The 7,426-nt window shown below is 66.3% G+C and overlaps 1 protein-coding gene across 1 annotated transcript in view; it reads left to right on the forward strand.

Moving 5' to 3' along the window:
* ZNF469 (zinc finger protein 469) overlaps positions 1-7,426 on the forward strand; it is a 47,152-nt gene that overhangs the window by 27,336 nt on the left and 12,390 nt on the right. The window contains exon 2 of the mRNA XM_081791349.1: positions 5,570-5,636. The gene's annotated coding sequence lies outside the window, so the exon portion shown is untranslated. The remainder of the gene's footprint in view (positions 1-5,569; positions 5,637-7,426) is intronic.

The raw sequence follows: 7,426 nt of genomic DNA on the forward strand, positions 1-7,426 counted from the left end.
TGGGCGTTTGTGTGTGTTTGCATAAGCCTGTATGTGTGTACATGCTTGTGAGTGTGCACAGGTGTGGGCGTGTGGGCGTGTTTACAGGTGTGCACACATGTGGGCGCGTGTGTGCAGAGAGGGGTATCTGGCCCATCTCACAGAGGGATGAGCCGAGGACTGCAGAGCTTGCCCGAGGCTCCCAGGGAGGTTAGCAGCAGGGCTGGGCACAGCCAGGTCCTCTCCCTCCAGCCTGTGCTGGACCCTGGGCAGGAAGGAGTGGAGAGTGGGGCCTGAGCCAGCGTGGCCGGGCAGGGCAGCTGGGCCCTCCCTCGTGCCGCCTGCAGCGGAGGTGGGGGCAGTGCCGCGGTAACGCCAGAGGGCCAGAGAGTGACCTCGGACGGTGGCCGTGCTAGCTCGGTGGTCGGGGAGGACTTCCTGGAGGAGTCGGCAATGGAGCTAGACCCCGGGGAGGAGAGAAGGGAAGGGATTGGCCACGCGGGCACCGAGGCAGGGGCTCCCCGACGTGCAGCGATGCGGAGGCTGGCAAAGGGCAAGTAGGTGCCAGGGAGGGCGGGGGGTGAGGGCAGAGGGCGGCGGGGCAGGAAGATCCAGGCGGTACAGTGTCCCCTGAACCCAGGGCTGGGAGCATGAGGGCACAGGAGCCACACTGAGTTTCCCGCCTGGGTCCCCAGCATGTTGGGGTCCTCCAAAGGACTTCGCAGCTCCCTTGCTTTCGATTCCCCGACCTCCCTTCGTGGCGCTTCCCCGCTCAGCCTGTGTGGGATGGTGTGGCCACTCCCGTCCTGCAGGGGAGGGCTCCGAGGTCCCTAGAGAGCCAGGCCTGTGCCGCCCCGGGCTGCTGGTGCCCAGGGTTCCGGAGGGCACCAATCAGTGCACACACTGGGAACAGCCCCCCGGCAGGGGTGGTGACCGGGCCAGGACTCCCGCCTTTGATTTCTGCTGGCTTTCCTAACGCCAGGCGGTTAGCTGGGCCGGCAAGCGTGTTCCAGACCGCACGGACCATCGGGATGTGCCAGACCAGGCCGCTCAGGCTCAGGGAGCGTCCCCTGGGGCAGGGCTGGACACGACAGCCGGCTACGTCTCCTCCTGTCTGGCCGGCACAACCCTGTGACGCGTCGGTCGGACCCTGCCAGCCCCTGCTTGGGACCCCCAGCGCCCACGTCGCTGGGGATCAGGTCTGCTGCCCTGGCCGGAGGCGGGTGTGTGCTGTCCCCTCCAGGCGGCTGGGGGTGGGGGAGGGCGGCTCGGTCTGGCCTGCGGCCGCTGACCCCTGCAGTCTGGGAAGTGGAGAGCTGCCTCCAGGAGTGTTTCCACACCCCAGCGAGGGTCTGTGCGGAACAAAGGGACGGGGGAGACGGGCCTGTCCTTAAGCAGGAGTCCCCACCAGCCCCCTCCCTGTCATTTTCGAAGACATCATCTTCTCCCCACGAGCTCCTCTTATCTCCTTCCTGTTAAAGGATCTCAAATATGCACCCGATAAGGGCAGACAAACAGCTTCCCGGCCCCTCGCAACGCCTGCCTCCACTTTCCCCAAAGTAATTAAGATAAATGCGGCTGATAATTGGCGCAGTATTCTTAAACGTACCCTCGGGCCATATCGCAGATATAATTCCACCTGCACGGGTTTGTTTATCTGAGCGCTCGGGTAACAGATAGTTTTTTAAGCGAAGCGGCGGCGTTTGAAGGAAAAGGAAAAGAGAGCATTTGTAGAAGGAATGTCACAAGGAGCCACACTGCGGCGCCCAGAGCCCGGGTGGTGACCGGAAGCCCCTGTATGGCTTGTGGCGGCTCTACTGAGCTGCCCCCGGGGCCTCGAGGCGCGCCTGGCTGCTCGGGGGGCGGGGAAGGGGGCTGGGATGGGCGTGGGGGCGCACCAAGGGCGTGGGGGGCGCCGTGGCCACGGAGGGCGCTGGGGCGGTGGTGTCTGGCCAGAAGGGGCCTCTGCGCGGGGGGGCTGGTGGGCGCAGGCAGGGCTGTGCTCCTCTCCCTTTGCCCGGCCGCGCTCCTAGGGGAGGACCTGGGGCCGCAAGCCCCGCCCAGCAGAGCTGGCACCTGCCCCTCTGGCCCCGCCCAGCAACCCCTGGCCCCGCCCAGCACGCCCCAGGGGGGCAGGCCAGAGGAGGGGGCCAGGCCACAGGCCAGGAGTGCTGCGCACCCGGGGAGGCAGGGCCGGTGGCCAGAGGCCGGGCCGGGCAGCCAGGCGCAGAGCAGGGAACCCGCAGTTAGAGGGGCCTCCCAGCCTGGAGCCCCGATCCCCAGGCCTGGCCACGCTTGGCCGTGGGTGTCGCCGCCCTCACGAGACCCGGCTCCTGCCGCTTGCCCTTGCCACTATTGCCGCACGTGTCACACCCGCGCCTGCCCCCCTCACCCGCTCCCCTCTTGTGCCTCAGTTTCCCCTCTGTAAGGGGAGGAGACCGCCTGGTAGGGCGGCCGGGGAGACCACGTGAGGGAAGGAGCAGGGCCAGCGTCTCATGCGCCCCGGGGCTCCGTGGGGAGGACAGGAGCCGGAAGGAAAGCTAGCAGCCCTTGAAACCATGGCTGCCCCCTCGCGGGGCGCGGCGCCACCCGCGTTGGTTCTGGAACGTTCAGGGTGGGGGCCGGGCTTGGGGCCCACCCTAGGGCACGGCCCCACCCTCCCCCTCATCACTCCCAACCCCCCCCCCACCCCCGTGCCACCGCGCTGCCCCTGACAGCCAGGACGAGGGGACAAAAGGACAGATGCATCTCTCCCGTGTCTCTTCAGGTGTCTCCCGTCTTTCTCCGAGAAGCTGAATCCACTGACGTCTGGGCCACAGGGCAAGGGGCGGAGCCTCGCTGCCGGCTCAGGACCCCGGGTGTCGTGTCACCAGTCATGGAAGATGGAGGGGGGTGGGCGTGTACAGCTGGCGAAACAGGCCAGGAGGCCCAGGGTCACGCATGGAGGTCGGGGGCACAGTCCCTCCCACATGCATCCCGCGAGCAGAGGGGCCAGTGTGGGAGCACACGTCCCGCCCTGACAGCTGAGGGGGTCATCAGTAACTGCCATATCTCACGGGGGAGATACACGCCACCAGGAGGGCTTCTGGGAAGAGGTGGACAGGAGGACCCGGGAAGAGCAAACACCCAGCAGGTGCTTGCCGTGTGCTGGTCTGCTCGAAAGGTCTGGGTGGGCGTGCTGCTCCCTTCGCTCCTCCACAACGACCCCTGGAGGTCAGGACTCTGACAGTCCCTAAATTACAGGCTCGGGCGGACCCCATCCTGCGCTGTCTCCCTGAAAGTGGGTGGGAATCAGGAAGAAGGGAGAGAAGTAGGGGGCCTCCCAGGCGGGGATTCTCAGGATCAGAGAGGCCACAGCGAAACAGGGCAGGTTGAAAGGGGAGGGGAAGGAGGAGGAGCAGAGGCCAGACGCCGTGCAGGGGTCGAGGGGTCATGGGGGGCACCGGGAGGGTAGGGGTCCAGGCCTGTGGCGGGACCACCTCTCACGAGGAGCTGCTGTCCCACACCCCGGCCAGAGCCAGCCAGCACGACCACAGTCTTGAGTTACCCAGGGCGAGAACGGCCAGGTAGTGTTTCTGAGGGGAAGGGAGTTACCCACACTCCTGGGGGTTCCCTGGGGTGGCCTGGGATCCGAGGGATTGGATCTCCCGACTTCAAAGGGGCCCCAGGCCCTCTGAAACCCACACCGATGCGCACTGGGGGCTTTGCCAAGAGCCTGGGCAGGGCCGGGAACCCGAGACCCTGGGCACACGCTGCCCCGCCCCCGCCCCCACCCCACAGTCTAAGCCCCGGAGACGGGTCCTCCAGCCCCTGGAGGTGCAGTGGGCATAGAGTGTCCTGGGGTCCTGCAGACAGCCACCTTCCCGGGACCAAGCAAACAGGGTGATGGGGTGGCTGAGCTCTGCCCACAGGCTCCGCATCCCCAGGGGTGGGAAGGGGTGGCTGGGCCACGGGACACAGCCACTGTGTCCAGCTCGGGAGCACGATCTCAAGCAGGCCTGCTTCTCAACCCCATGCCTCACTGCATGACGGACAGGTCCCACCACCTTCTGAGCCTCAGTTTCCCCATCGGTAGTTACCCGTTGACTTTCCCGCTGAACTCCGCGAGGCAGAGCAGTGAATCAGCTCGTGGTGATTCACGTAGGCGTAGCGGGAAGGCATAGCGGGAGCTCCGGGTGGAGTCAGCGGGCCTCAGCCTGCCCGCCCCTGGGGAAGGGCGCACCCCTGCGTGGGCGCAGGGCTCCGATCAAAGCCTGGGATCTTGGGAGGAATTCAAGACTCGCAGGCGGGGAGATGAGTTGTCCGTTACTGTGTGACAAATGGCAGCTGAAAGGAAAAAAGCCTGTCACCTGTCACAGCATCCGGGGACCTGTCACAGCCTCTGGGGGTCAGGCATGTGGGCGCATCTCAGCCGGGCGGCCTGGCTCGGGGCCTCCCCGACTGGTGGCCCCGAAGGTCAGCAGGGGCTGCCAGCTCATCTGGAGGCCCGACCGAGGCTGGAGGAACCACCACCAGGGTGGCTGTTCCCGCGGCCGCAGACGGGAGGCCTCGGTGCCTCGCTCGTGGGCCTGGCCACAGGGCTCCTGAGCTCCTGCAACATGGCGGCCAGTGGCCCCCAAGTGGGTGACTGGCAGAGCAGGCAGAAGCCACAGTGCCTCGTGTGACCTTTTCTAAAGCCAAACACCCTCCCTACCCCCATATCCTGCCCATTAGGGAGCCACCAAGTCCAGCCCGTGTAGACGGGGAGCGAATTGGGCTATACCGCTTGGAGGGAGGGAACTCAAAGCATCTGTGGCCAAATTCTGTGACCACCGTGGGGACTGGCTTGACAGTCCCTCTCCAAATCACAAATGCACTTGCCCTTTGCACCCCCCCCCCCCATCTCTTCTTAGTACCCTGCGGGCCTCACCTGCAAGTGTCCGTGTCACTCTGCTATTTGTGGAGGCCGTCCGTCCATCCTGCGGAATGTTCCGTAGCCGAGTGTGGTGGAGAGATGAGCCGGCAGACAGACAGACAGGAATCTCTTTGTGGAGTCCTGGGGATGGTCTCCAAGAGACGCTGCGAAATGCCAGAAGAAAGGCAGGGAACAGTGAGGGTGGCCGACTATCTCGTGTTGAAGGAGGGAGGGAGATGTGGACACTTACCCATAGTGGCTGGTATTTACATCAAGAAACTCTGGAAAGAAACACCAGAATCTGCCCCGAGTGCTGCCCCAGCAGGACCGGGACGGAGGGTCCGTGGGGCCGGGGTAGGGCGCGAGGCTTCTCACGTTGCCTGGGGTTTGGGAGCCACACGAACGCGTCAGCTACGCACACGTTTCCTAACAGAAAGAAATGTAAAATAATCATCCCACCTGTAGGGAAAGCAGTCGACTCCCCGCCCCCCCCAGCGCTGCAGGGACCCCCGGCCTGGGCCGACTGGCCCCCTCAAGCTCACCCCATCTCCCTGTGGGCCCCGGGGCAGCTTCCTGACGCCCTGCGGCACCGGGGGGCCCCTACCTGGAGCGGCTCCCTGCAGCCGGCTCCTCCGGGGGCTCTCGGCCCCAGCCAAGCGCCGCACAGATTCTGACCCTCTTTCCCTTCTCTCGCAGCCAAGAAATCCTCATTCCTCAGGAAATTGACCTGTGCGGCGACCCAGCTGAGGGCCCCACTCCCCAGGTATGTAGCTGAGGACAGCTGGAGGCTGTCCCAGAGGCGGCCGGAGATGCCCTGTCCCCGGCCCCGGCCCACCCCCCACACCCGGCGTCTCCCTCCAGCCCCGCCGCGCTGCGGTCACTGGGGCGGCCAGCTGCCTCCCCGGGACACTTGCTCCTGGAGCCTGCTGTCAGGGGCTGGCCCACGGCCTCGAACCGCAGCCCCGGGCCCGGGAGGGGTGCAGACAGCAGGTCTGTCTGGGTGCTGACATCCTCCGCGGCACCCGGCACGCCAGGGCCCTCCTTCTGTGATCTCCTCATGGCGTCTCCCTCGAGCCAGTGATGGGGCAGTCACGGTTTTGAGCAGGAAAATGCACCGGTGCCGGTATTATTCCCAGGTCACAGGTCAAGAGCCCAAGGCCGGACGACATGTCACCATGGGGCAGGGGGTCTGGGCCAGGGCCACTGGCCCCAACCCCCCACCGCCCGCTCACCCCACCCACTGGGCACAGCTTGGAGCCCGGATCTGTGGGGCCTTCGCGGCGTCTGACGCCGCTCCGGCCTGACCTGCCACCTGCCGGAAAGTTCTGGAAGCCATGGAGAGGTCGGGGGCCCTTGCCCATCTATGCCCCGCCTGGGTCTGGGTGGTCCTGGCCCCTGCCTCCTTAGGCTGCCTGCGAAGTTCGGGGGGGGGGGGGTCCCCACAGGCCAGAGTCCTCTTCGCTCTTAGTGGGGGCAGACACCAGCCCCCAGCGGGTTCAGCGCCGCCCGACTCACACTGAGTCGCCACACTCGAAATGGCAGACAGGCTCTGGTTATCGGGCGTCCCTGTAGGCGACGGCAAGGGGGCACCTGAAGGGGTGCGCTGGCCCAGGGCAGGGTGCACGGGGAGGCAGGGCCGCCCTCGCTCGAGCTCCTGGCCGGAGCCCTGCCATCTCTTCACTCGCAGGCCCCTCTTCACGGCCCGCAGGGGCCACGCTGTCCTCTGGGACCTGACCCAGCTCCCCCAGTCTGTTCCCAGGACACAGAAGCCCTTCCGAGGGTCCCCAAGCTGCGCTGCACCTGCCTGTGCCCACAGTCCCTCTCCCGGGTGCCCTCTCCATCCTGGTGCCCCGAGGCTGGCCATCTAGGCCACCGGAGCCAATGCCACCCCCTCTGGAAGGCTCCCTTTGAGGCCACAAGATGGCCAAGGAGCCGGCCACAGCTCGTGACCTCAGCCCTCACAGAGACAGGACAGAGTCACTGCTGCTCACGTCTAGCGACCACGTCGAGCCATGCGGCCAAGCCTGCTGGCAGAGGGACAGGCTGGGACAGTCGGGGACAGTCCCTCCACGGGGATGGTGGAATCTTGAGTAATAATTCCACTACCTCCCCAGAGGCCCCGACAGGGAGCCCTCAGAGCAGACCTGGGGGATGCTGACGTCCAGACTCACAAGTGTGCCCAGAGGCTGTGGCGCCCCCCGAGGGTAGGTGGGGCTGTGGGGGCCAGCGGCTTCCACTGCCCCTTAAAAACCCACACAGGATCCCCAGGTAACACTGCCCCCAGGTACTGCTGCAGCCTGGAGGGGCCAACCGAGCCCAGTTCTCATCTGGCTTCAGGCGGTGCCCCGGGGGCAGCAGCGCAGAAGCCCATGCACGGGGCGGGGGGCGGGCGGGGAGTGGGGGACACTGAGGCCAGGGAAGCGCAGGTGCCGGGGAGAGCCCCCCGTGTGCCAGCTCACGTAGACCCTGGAGCCTGTGGGCGGCCCGGTGAGGGAGGCACCGGTAACCATCCCTGCAAGGTCAGGGTGTGGAGGCTGACCTTCCCCAGCCAGG

Source organism: Panthera onca, chromosome E2 (genome assembly GCF_046562875.1).
Source record: "Panthera onca isolate mPanOnc1 chromosome E2, mPanOnc1 haplotype 2, whole genome shotgun sequence".
In the NCBI taxonomy this organism is placed as follows: domain Eukaryota; kingdom Metazoa; phylum Chordata; class Mammalia; order Carnivora; family Felidae; genus Panthera; species Panthera onca.